Source organism: Raphanus sativus, chromosome 3 (assembly GCF_000801105.2).
Source record: "Raphanus sativus cultivar WK10039 chromosome 3, ASM80110v3, whole genome shotgun sequence".
Lineage (NCBI taxonomy): Eukaryota > Viridiplantae > Streptophyta > Magnoliopsida > Brassicales > Brassicaceae > Raphanus > Raphanus sativus.
The window spans coordinates 6266654-6279735 of record NC_079513.1 but is presented as its reverse complement, the minus strand read 5'-3'; positions in this window follow the sequence as shown (position 1 = coordinate 6279735).

Here is a 13082-nt window from a genome sequence, read left to right as displayed (position 1 = left end):
TGATTTGGAGAATTACATCTGCAAGATCCTCTGTGTGAGTTAAATGGATTCATTGCTATTTGGTACAAAAAGGATCATTCTGGTCGATTTCAGAAAACACAAGCTTGGGGTCTTGGCTTTTGAATAAGTTACTGAAGATGAGAGATATCACAAGGCAATTTACAAAACTTAAGTAGGAAATGGATATCACACATCATTCTGGTATGAAGTATGGTCTCCAGTTGGGTGTCTGAAGGAGGTAGTGGGTGAACGAGGCATCATCACACTTGTATTGCAGACAATGCCATGATGGTAGATCTTATATCAAATCATAGAAGAAGGAGATATAGGACGAGTGTTCTAAATGATATTGAGAATGAGATTGATAAGTTGCATGTAGGGGGATGCATGATATGGATGACATACCTTTATGGAAAAGTGCAAAAGAGAACTTTTCTGATAAATTCTCCTCGAAAAAGACTTGGATGCAGTTGTGAACAAATCATCAAGTTTGTAACTGGAGCAGAGGAGTGTTGTTTCCCCAATCTACTCTGAAATACTCTTTTCTGATATGGATTACAATGCATAATAGGATGCAAACAGGTGATAAAATGTAAGCTTGAAATGCTTCCATAAACGCGGAGTGTGTTTTATGTCATGAGGTTCAAGAAACTTGTCAACATCTCTTCTTTAGATGTTCTTTATCCTCCAAAGTCTGGGAATCTTTGGTAAAGGGGCTCTTAAAAGGAGATTTTACCACCGACTGGATAGCTACAATACCCATGATCTAAGGTTCAAGCTATCCTCCCACAGAACTGTTTCTTCTCTGATACTCACTTCAAGTTGCTGTGCATAGTATATAGAGAGCACAACTCTAGAAGCCATGGAGAACAATCGAAAGATACCACTACTCTGAGCAAGTTTGTGGACAAAACTATACGGCTTCATTTGCTTGCAGTCAAAACAAAGGATCATTCTTACTTGGAGAGGGGGCTACGTACTTGGTTTGGAACAATATATGTTCTAAACACACCATGAAGACTGAGAAGTTTTTCATTATTTATTAGTTTATAGATAAGCTGAGTACATAGAAAAAAAACAGTTGCACTAGGTGTAATACAGTTTTTTGCTTGAATATAGTTTTACACTCAAATATATATATATATATATACTTTATATTTTGTCAAAAATTAAAGTAATTTAAAAACTTATAACCGTAATTCATTAGTTTATTACTTTTTATTTTTTCTTGTCATTAACATATACATACTCATATAGACTGTGAAGACCATACTGGTAACTCTGCATCCATGTGAACGACGATAGATTCATTAGTTTATTACTAAAATGACTCTAATTGTATTTTAGTTACGGATTTATTTTTCATACATGTTTTACCTCTGAGTCCTTTGTTATAGAAAATAATAATTACAAAAATATCATTACTCAGAGATTTTTTTTTCATTACTCACAGATTTATTTGTCTATGTTTTATGTAACCACAAACTTATATTTATTTTTCTTTGATGACAGATTTTTCTTAAATTCTATAGACTTAATTAGATTTCTACATATTTATTTTAATAAATTTGTCACATTTGGTCACATATTTATTAAACTTTTACAGATTTAATAAGATTTAGCTTCTTTGACCACAAATTTATTCAACTTTAAAAAAAAAACAAATCTATCGATTCCTATATAAATTTGTTTTTTCTTGGCTACCTATTTACCTATTTCTGATAAATTTATTTGGGTTTTGACTGATTTATTAATCGTTGACAACATATTTACTTGATTTTGAAAGATTTAATATAGATTTGATAGATTTGTTTATCCTTTGACCACAAATTTATTTACAATTTGATAGATTTATTTTACTTTGGTGACTGGTTTAGTAACGATTTACCAAATTTGTTAATTCTTTGGCCAAATATTTATTAATTCCACTTAACCGAACTGGTTATTTTAAAACAGATTTAACCATAAGTTCTGAATTATTTTAGTTAACTAATTATTTCAATTGAAACTATGTGTTTTCCTGAACCATGTGCATTAAAAAAAATTTCAAAACTTAATTTATATTTTAAATAAAATTTATAAAATAATATAGATTTTATTATTTTTTACCAATATTTAAATATAGATTTGATTTAGTTAAATATTAAATCAGGATAAAGTGATTTTGTTTATTTTAAAAATATATTGAAGAATATATATGTATATATTTAAATTATAATTTAGATAGTATTTTCTATCTATTTATATTATTTAAATATATAAAATAATTTTATAATACTAACGAAATGATATAAAATTTTATAATTGTCAAAAATTTAAACTAAACAATATTTACAAAATTGTAGACATATAAGAAACAAATGATTTTACGATTAGAAATCTAAATTTAGTAAAAATTGTAGCAATTTTTGAAAGCTTTAGTAATACAAATTGTATATTATAGAAATAAAATAAAATAATATTTGAATTTTTTTATGTTATATATGAATATATCTATTTTATAGATGATGTATGAAATATTACCATATTTAAAAAAGTTCACCAAAAATAAATATCAATATTAAACGCAATGTAAAGTTATTACCATATTCTAAAAAATTTACCCAAAATATAAATCAACATTCAATGAAATAATCCATGTCATATTTTTCTAGACGCTATGTCATCAATTTTAGTACTCATGTCATATTTCTTTTGTGAAACTAATTGTAAAGAGGATATGTGGCAAAATCACTTTTTAAATAATGTACATGGGATAAATCAAAATCTTACAAATCAACAAATTAAATTGAGTAAACCCATACAAATTAAGTAAACCAAACCATAACCAAAACATAACTGTAAGACCTGCAAGGTTTAAGTTCAGCTTATGATTAGTCCTTTTATATGGTTTCTGAATTTTTATAGAAACTAGTTTGCTTCTGGTTCTTCTGGTTATGAACAATTCTCTGTTAAAATTGCATGTGATGTTTTGTACCCGCGTGGCAAGGCTTTCACTTGTCTTTCGTATCTAGAAAACAACATGGTATGTGTGCATTGGCTTTCACTTGTCTTCCGTATATGTTTTTTGAGAGTTACTTAGAAAACAACATGGTATGTGTGCATTGTTCCTCTACTCTTTCTCTATGTTTTCATCTTGTATTAATTTACCCTGAGTATGTATGTGATGGGTTCTTCCCTCATTTTTTTTGTTTCTGGTTGGTGCTACTAGGGGTGTCAAAATGGGTCATGACCCATGGGTTGATCCAACCCAAATTGACCCATTAACCCAAATGAATTGTTTATTTTTGATCCAATGAGTTGATGGGTTAACAAGTTAATGGGTTAACAGATTAATGGGTTAACAAGTTAAATGGATCTATTGGGTTGGGTCAACTCTGATCCATTTAGTTTTTAATTAAAAAAATGGCCAAAATCACAAAAAACACATTTTCCCACAAAAATCGGAAAAACTTAATTTCCCGCCAAAATCGAAAATGCAATTTTCATCAAAATCGTAAAAATAACAATTTCCGGCCAAAACCGGAAAAACACAATTTCCCGCCAAACCCGGAAAAACGCAATTCCCCGCCAAAACCAGAAAACGCAATTTCCCATCAAAACTAGAAAAACGCAATTTCCCGCCAAAACCGGAAAACGCAATTTCCCGCTAAAACCGGAAAACGCAATTTCCCGTCAAAATCGGAAAAACCCAATTTCCTGCCGAAACCGACAAACACAATTTCCCGTCAAAACCGGAAAAAACGTAATTTCCCACCAAAACCGGATAACGCAATTTCCCATAAAAATCGGAAAACGCAATTTCTGCAAAAACCGGAAAATTTCCCGCCAAAACCGGAAAACGCAATTTCTCGTCAAATTCGGAAAAAACGCAATTTCCCGCCAAAACTGGAAAACGCAATTTCCCATCAAAATCGGAAAAACGCAATTTCCCGCAAAAACCAGAAAACGCGATTTCCCGTCAAAACCGGAAAACACGATTTTCCGCCAAAACCGGAAAACGTGATTTCCTGTCAAAACCGGAAAACGCAATTTCCCGTCAAAATCGAAAAAATGCAATTTCCCGCCAAAACCGGAAAAATGAAATTTCCCGGCAAAACCGGAAAAACGCAATTTCCCGTCAAAATCGAAAAACGCAATTTCCCGCCAAAACCGGAAAAACGCAATTTCCCGGCAAAACCGGAAAAAACGCAATTTCCCGCCAAAACCGGAAAAACGCAATTTCCCGCCAAGATCCAAAATGCAATTTCCCGCAAAACCGGAAAACCTATTTTTTTGCCAAAATTGGAAAAACGTAATTTTCTGCTGAAACCGGAAAAACGCAATTTTCCGCAAAAACCGGAAAAATAAAATTTTCAATTCGATCAACTTGGTCTTAACTTATGTCTCAATTCGATCAATTTGGTCTTAACTTAAAAATGATTCTTTATAAAGATGTTGGGTTCATGGGTCATCCATTAATCCATCTGACTCATTTAATTTAATGGGTCATGGATCAACCCAATCCATTTAATAAATGGGTTGGATTGACCCATGACCCATTAATAATCAACCCATTTGGGTTATGGGTTGGGTTGATCCATTTGATCCATTTTTGACACCCCTAGGTGCTACTTACATTTCTTTATTAAAATACATATACAGTAGAACCTCTATAAATTAATACTCGATAAATTAATATACACTAAAAATATCTATAAATTAATATAATTTCATAATTCCAAAAGGAATTTTTGGTTTAATTAGTATCTCGATAAATTAATATCTCTATAAATTAATAAAAATATAGTTTTGGTGTATTTCCAATATTATTAATTTATAGAGGTTTCACTGTACTTAAAAAATAGACAGCAAACTGAAGCTGAAACACACTTTGAATCCTTGATACACTAATAAAATTACACGCTGCAATTACTAGATAAATAAGTACATGAACTAAAACTAATCAGACTAAATGCTTACTAGATAAACAAGTGCAGGAACTAAAACAACTAAGACTAATTGTTTCTAATAAGACTAAACTTCACAATACTACTTTGGTGAATTATGGAATAGATGAGTGATTTGAGGCTCTCCAACGGTGACAGAAATCTCAGAAGCAAGCTTCCGTCAAAGGTCTTGAATCATCCCGTCACTTAACTCTTCGAAAGTACAACCAATAGCAATGTACTTTATGGTATAGACTCCACAAATGAAGACGATGCGTTAATAGTTCATGGACAAGCTTGCACACAATGTGCAGTTGACTTAGAACAATCACTAATAAAAGCTCACACACAAAAGGAAACAATCAATCGATCAGTTAAAGCTCAACAACAAAACAAACAAACACCAATGTTAAGGAAAGAGGCGATTAAATACATATGCACTCAAATCAGAGAAGCAAATAATCAATAAATTAGGAACACTAACTAAACAGAGCAATGTAAGAATCTATGAACAGATAAACAAGCAATGACCTAAAACACACAATGAATTAACAAACCAGAAATCAATTATATGGTGCTGAGATGACAGAGATCAATTATATGATCGCATTCCTTCAATCAAGTTTGTTTTGAAGGGATGCGAGAAGAAAACACTAAGTAATGTCTATTACATACCTGGACTACGAAGCAATATTGTGGTCCTATGACAAGCTACCGAGTCTGGTTGTGAGGTAAGCATGAAGGATGACGTACTTATGCTATTTGATCGAACCGGTTTCTTGATAATCAAGACGACTAGGTCAAGGAACCGCCTATACAAAGTGGTTCTACAGGCTGATGTCGTGCAAAGTTTGCAAATCAAGTCGCCTACCGACTGCTCAAGATGGCATGCCCGGTTAGGGCATGTGAACACTGAAACTATGAAGACTATGATAAGTAAAGAGTTGGTAGTTGGCTTACCAAGTATATCGATTGAAAGGGAAACATGTGTATCATGTTTGCTCGGGAAGCAAACAAGGAAACGGTTTCCTCAGGCTACCTTATATAGAGCTACACATCCACTAGAGCTTCTTCATGGAGACCTTTGTGGGCCTATCTCCCCTCCTACATCAGGACAGAAACGATATGTGTTCGTATTGATCGATGATTTTTCAAGATATATGTGGAGCATATTACTTAAACAGAAGAGTGAAGCTTTTGAAAAATTTAAGGTTTTCAAAGAACTTGTAGAAAAGAAACTCAGACGACAATGAATACATTCGATCAGACAGAGGTGGAGAGTTCATGTCACTTGAATTCAAAAGATACTGCGACACACACGGGATTAACAGACACATGAGAGTTCCGTATTCTCCTCAACAGAACAGAATTGTCGAGGGATGAAATCAAACTTTACTTGAGATGACGAGAAGTCCACTAAAGCATATGAGCTTACCAAATATGTTATGGAGAGAAGTGGTTCGCCATGCCACCTACTTAATAAACAGAGTTGCAACACGATCTCTGCTAGGATCAACACCGTACGAAGCTTTGCGAAATAAAAAGCCAAACGTCAGTCATCTCAAGGTTTTCGGGTGTGTTTGTTATGCTAGAACAGAGACCGCGGGAAGAAAGAAACTTGACGATCGATCGAGGGTCTTGGTGCACTTAGGAACGGAACCAGGCTCTAAAGCTTATTGACTGCTTTACCCAAAGAGTAAGAGAATTGTGGTAAGCCGAGATGTGTATTTTGATGAAGAAAAACAATAGGGTTGGAATAAAGAAGTTGGATCGGGTGAAGAAACGTTTGAAATAGAGCTACTTCTGTTAAAGGATACCGAGATACATTCCGAGACTCAAGAGATAAACAAAGAAGAAGTCGAAGAAGCCGATGAAGATATAGATGGTGGAGACGATGGTGATGACTTGCCTCAGGCTGAACCAAGGAGATAATCCTGAGTATGCATGAAGCCTCTGCATCTCGAGGATTACATTCTGCTTTCTGAGGTAGAATGTGAAAGACTTTTAGTGGTGATAAACAACGAACCATGGGACTATAACGAGGCAAGAGACCAAAAGGTTTGGGTAGATTCTTGCAAAGAGGAGATAAGTTCCATCGAGAAGAATAACATTTGGATACTAGTAGATTTGCCGAAGGGTTTCAAACCTATTGGTCTTAAGTGGGTATTTAAGATAAAGAGAAACGCAGATGGAAGTATCAATAAATACAAGGCGTGGTTAGTGGCGAAAAGTTATTTTCAACGCCACGGGATCGACTACGATGAAGTCTTCGCTCCGGTAGCACGTGTGGAAACGATCAGATTGTTTATTGCACTTGCGGCAGAGAATGGTTGGGAGATTCACCAATCTTGATGTGAAAACTGCGTTCTTGCAAGGAAAATTGAAAGAAGAGGTCTATGTTACTCAGCTTGAAGGATTCGTGATCAAAGGTAAGGAGAACAAAGTCTACAAGTTGCATAAGGCTCTCTACGGCTTAAGGCAGGCACCGAGGGCTTGAAATGTTAAGTTAAACGGAATCCTGAACAGCTCTGTTTCACTCGATATACTAAAGAACCATCGCTTTATAGAAAAGAAGACGAGAAGGGCCTTCTCCTTGTGTGTGTCTACGTTGATGACCTTCTGGTTACAGATTCATCTTTGGACTCGATCACCGTTTTTAAACAAGAGATGGCTCAAAACTTAGAGTTGAGTGATCTTGGTAGACTAACCTACTATTTGGGCATTGAAGTTTGACAAGGCGTGAGAGGAATTGTATTATCGGAAGACAGGTATGCTTAGAAGATTCTTGAGTTAGCCACTATGCATGACTGCAACCTTGTTCATATACCCATGGACATGAATGTGAGCTTCTCCAAATCGCCTCATGAGAAGAATATTGATGAAACCGAGTACATGAGAGTCATTGGATGCCTTCGCTAACTCTTGCACACACGACCCGATCTTTCATTCAGCGTTGGTGTACTTAGGAGGTACATGCAAGAACCTAAAGAATCTCATGGTGCGGCTTTAAAGCAAGTGTTGAGGTATTTGTGAGGTACTACATCACTTGGCTTACAGTTTACAAGAACAACAAGGTGTGAAGTGATAGGCTTTAGTGATAGCTCGCATAACATAGACATTGATGATGGTAAGAGTACGACTGGACATGTCTTCTATCTTGGCGATAGTCCTATAACGTGGTGTTCTCAGAAAACAAGATTGTGGCATTGTCTTCTTGTGAAGCTGAGTTATGGCCGCTACGGAAGCTACAAAACAGGTGATATGACTCCAAGAACTTTTGAGTGAAGTCGTGGGGGATGTTTGCAAGAAGGTGATCATAAAAGTTGATAACAAATCTGCGATCTCGCTTACTAAGAATCCAGTATTTCATGGTCGAAGCAAGCATATTCATAGGAGATTTCACTTTATATGAGAGTGCGTTGAGAATAAGCAAATTGAAGTGGAGCATGTTCCGGGAAGTATTCAAAGAGCCGAAATTCTTACCAAATCTTTGAGTCGAACTCGATTCAAAGAAATGAGGATGCTCATCGGAGTGCAAGACGTAAGAGAAGATGAAGTCAAGCTTAAGGGGGAAAATGTTGATGCAAGCTTGGAGTTAGATTGAGTTTCAAGCTATCCTAATCCTATTTAAGTTATGATTACCATAAGGATTAGGAAATATGTAAGGTGATTATTATTAAGTTTAGGAAGTTATCCAGAAGATGGAAGTTGTAATGAATCATCACAAATTGTGTGATAGATCGAGTCTTAGTTTTTGAGGAAGTTTTCTAAGGCAATACAAATGAGTTTTGTGATTACAACTTCTTGATCTCTTTATATATGAAATCAAATGGACTAGTTGGAGAAAAACAACAAACAATTAGGATGATTTCTATGAAAAAAACAAACAAACAATAGCATGCTGGATGATATACCATGGATTTTACCCGTTTTTAACCATGGTATACTAGTATTTTATTATATATTTAATCTGTTTTCTAGCCTGTTAGGTATGTTTTCAGGTTCAGGAGTATTTTGTGAGAAAGTGATGTATTTGGAGCATTTTGGAGCACAAGAGATGATATACCCGAGTTGACCATTCAAGACTAAGTCGGAAGTCAACATTGCGATTATAATCGATCGATACTCATCCTGAGTTGTCGATCGATGTAGCTGAGAAGATCCGCGTACTAGAAGATTATAATCGATCGATACACATCCAGTGTTGTCGATCGATATCGAGGACGAAATGGTTTAGCCGACTACTTCACCAAGACTTCACCAAATTACGAGATTGCCCCTGACGAGTTTTTAACCTAATGGAAATGCTTAAATATTCCTGCTAAGTGTTTTTTGACGGCAACCTTCGAAAGAAGCAAGCTTTTGACAACCCTCAAGAGAAAAGCAGAGAGTGTGAGAGAGAGACTAGAGTTTTATTTGTTTTGAGAGATTGGAGAGATTTCTCATCTCCTTTTGTATTTCTACTTTATTCTATCTATGCAATTCTTTCATCTATCTATTGTTATGAATTGCTTAGCTATGTCTGAGTAGTCTACTTGTTAGATCTAGGGTTCAAATAGGTTTGTGGGATTAGCCCCAAACTATAATTGCTAAGTTGTGATACTCATCAAATGGATTGCACCCTATGCTTGTTTTAGATTAGCTAACTAGAACATAGATCACTAGGATCTTTGATTATCTTGAATTATCCATTTGAGCTTGCCTGTCTCCCGTTGAGAAGAGCGACAGCTCCTCCTTGAGACCTTGTGTTCATATTCGGCTCGCGCCTAGGCAGATCTAGAAGCCGTCGATCGATATCCCGACAGGTGAATCGATCGGCGCTGCGAAAGGTGTATCGCTCGATATCTCAAAAGGATATCGATCGACTCTTTTTCTGTGTCATCATGCGAAAGGTGTGGCCAGAGATCTAGATAATTTAACCAGTGATACTTCACTTGAGTTAAGCGGCTGAGATCTATAGTATCATGCAAGCAACTTGTTAAAGCATTTATAGAGATTATAATCTCCATTCCTGAATAGAAACCCTATGTCTAGCACTCTTTATCACATTTAAACAACCCATCATATTGTTAGTTAGAGCAACTACCTTGCTCATTTTAGGAATTGTTACTTTTATTTCCATCATATAAACCAACCTTGCCTAGGATTGATTAGTAGATTTTATTTAATTGGTTCCCTAGCTCCTCGTGATTCGATCCCTAAGTACTACAGCTGTACCTCTTATTTGAGAGAGTAAGCTCTACTGGGTAATTTGAGCACTATCAAATTTGGCGCCGTTGCCGGGGAGCTTTGATCGCCATTAGATTTAATCTTATTAATCTTAGGTTTTTCTTTTTACCCCCTTTCTAATTAAAATTTTTCTTGTCTTTTCAGGTACATGCCCAGCAGTACCAGAAGCAACAGGGGAAATCAACTATTATTCTCAGAAGATCCTGCACACTTGGAACGCTCAATCCGCAAAGACCTACGCTCCGCATCGATCGACAGAAACGCAGTACCGTCGACTGATACTCACGTTCAACAGTCGACCGACACTCAGACAGCACCGTCGACCGATACCGTTCGCCGATCCACATCGTTCGATACTTCTAACCGTATATCGATCGACACTACTCCGCGAAGCATGGTCGCGATTGTTATTCTCACGCAGGGCGAGAATGGAAACCTGTATGACCAAGATGGTCATCTGCGTAATGCAACAGGTCAGAAGCTAGATGCACAGGGAAACATAATCCCTGAGCCTGAAGCTGAGGCTACAGGAGAAGCTCAAACACGATCGTTGGCAGACTATAACCGTCCAGACGAGTACTACACCAACAGATCAGCTATTCGACTTCCAGAGATTCAGAAGCCGAACTTCGAGCTCAAGCCTCAGTACTACTCTCTCGTGTCTCAGATACCTTATTCTGGGCTATCACACGAGCATCCTATGGACCATCTGGAGAGGTTCGAGGATCTTATCGCTGCTATTCGTATGGATGGAGTCCCTGAGGACTACCTACTCTGCAAGCTCTTCAAATACTCACTGATTGGAGAAGCTTCGCACTGGCTCAAGCAGCTACCTACAGGATCACTGACATCCTGGGCCGACATCAAAAACGCCTTCCTGCGTAATTTCTTTGATGAGGCACGCGCTGAAGACTTAAGAAGCAAAATCGCCACTTTCGCGCAAAAGCCTAGTGAGACTTTTAAAGACGCGTGGATCAGATTTAAGTTCTTCCAGCGAGACTGTCCACACCATGGATTCAATGAAGTGCAGCTGCTAAGCACTTTCTACAGAGGTATCGCCTTGAGGTATCAGATGGCTCTTGATACTGCTAGTGAGGGGAACTTCAACACTAGGAATCCAATAGAGGCTGTGAGACTTATTGAGAACCTAGCCAACAGCAGCAGCACCAAGAACACTGACTCTGACAAGAAGAAATCGGTTGCAGCCATCGGGGAAGACCAGATGAATGAAGTCAGAGCCAAGATAGATGCTTTACATGCATTTCTGGGGCAGCCAGTCTGCTCAGCTGAAGAAGGAGAGGCTAGAGAAGATGATACAGAGGAAGATGTGAACTACATTGGAGGTACTGGATTTCAGAGATATGGAAACCAGAGTGGAAACATAAACTTTTTTGGCAGTGGTCAGAAGAGTAACTACAACCAGAGTTCACAGTATCAGAAACCCTTCACCAACACAAGGAACTACGGCAACTCAGCTTACCAAAACCCACCGCCACCCACCCAGGAGAGTAAGTTTGATGCCATGATTGATAGAGTTCTGGAAGGTCAGCAGAAGCTTACAGTAGACTTCAATGGGAAGATTGATTCTGTCTTCAACAATCTGACCACAAGGATAGACACCATTTGCACTCAAGTTAAGAAACTTGAGACACAGATTGTCCAGACTGAAGACTCTATCAGGAGGATTGGAACTTCTAAGGAAGTAGGGGAAGGAAATAGGAAACACCACGTGAATGCTATCATAGATGATGATTTCTGGCAAGTGGTGAAACAGGAGAAGCTACAAGAAGGAGACTTTGAAGTGGAAAGTTCACTAAGTCTCGGTGGATCACAATGGTGTCGATCGACACCAACTAGTCCACATCGATCGACATCAACGATGTCATTTCCGGATACGACTGCAGATTGCAACGCGGTTAGGATATTGACACATGCTGAATTCACGGCTTCTCATCCATACCCACCCACCCACACCTACGAAGATATCGACCGACGAGACGAGCCACTCATCGATCGACACAAAGACGAGAAACGTATCGATCGACCCTTTTCTCCACCTATCGATCGACACGCACCTCTCACATACCGAGTGCAACTACCATCGATAGACAGCAACCGAATCAATGCACTCAGACCCACACCGAAACCACAAGCTAACCCTACAGAGATCACTGGTAACCCTTCAGACACTACACCTACATCAGAGGGAACTGAAGGAAGAAGGTTAAGGAGTAGGAAGGAGAAGATTCCTAAGAACCTTAAGAGGGAAGCTAATGAAAAGGAGATTGATGGTTTCACTAAGAGAGTTATCAGAATCCCACCAGAGAAACCTTTTGAGGAGGTTTACTTCACAAGCAGATTGTGGATGTTCTTCAGAGAAACAAGGGAGACTGAAACTGACATTAGGAGAAGGTTTGACAATGTCAGAGAAGATATGAGGAAAAGGATTACTTTGCAAGAAGAAGAGTGATCCTGGGAAGTTTGCAATACCCTGTGTGTACAAGGGATTGAATTTCCTCATGCACTATGTGACACTGGTTCATCAGTCAGCATCTTACCAAAGGTCATGGCAGACCATCTGGGCCTGCAAGTAGAGCCTTCACCAGAGATCTTTACATTCGTGGATTACACTCAGAAAAACTCTGGAGGCTTCATCAGAGACCTGGAGGTACATATTGGTAATGCTATCGTCCCTGTGGATTTTCATGTCCTAGACATCAAGCTAAATTGGAACTCTTCCCTCTTACTTGGAAGAGCATTTATGGCTACAGTAGGAGCCATATGTGACATGAACACCAACAGGATGTGCTTGACTATGATAGATCCAGAGATCCACTACGACCCTGTCAAGCTTGGCAAACCACCAGCCAAATCGTGGTAAGGAAGATGATTACTGGTATCATAGCAGTTTGTCATTGTGAAGTC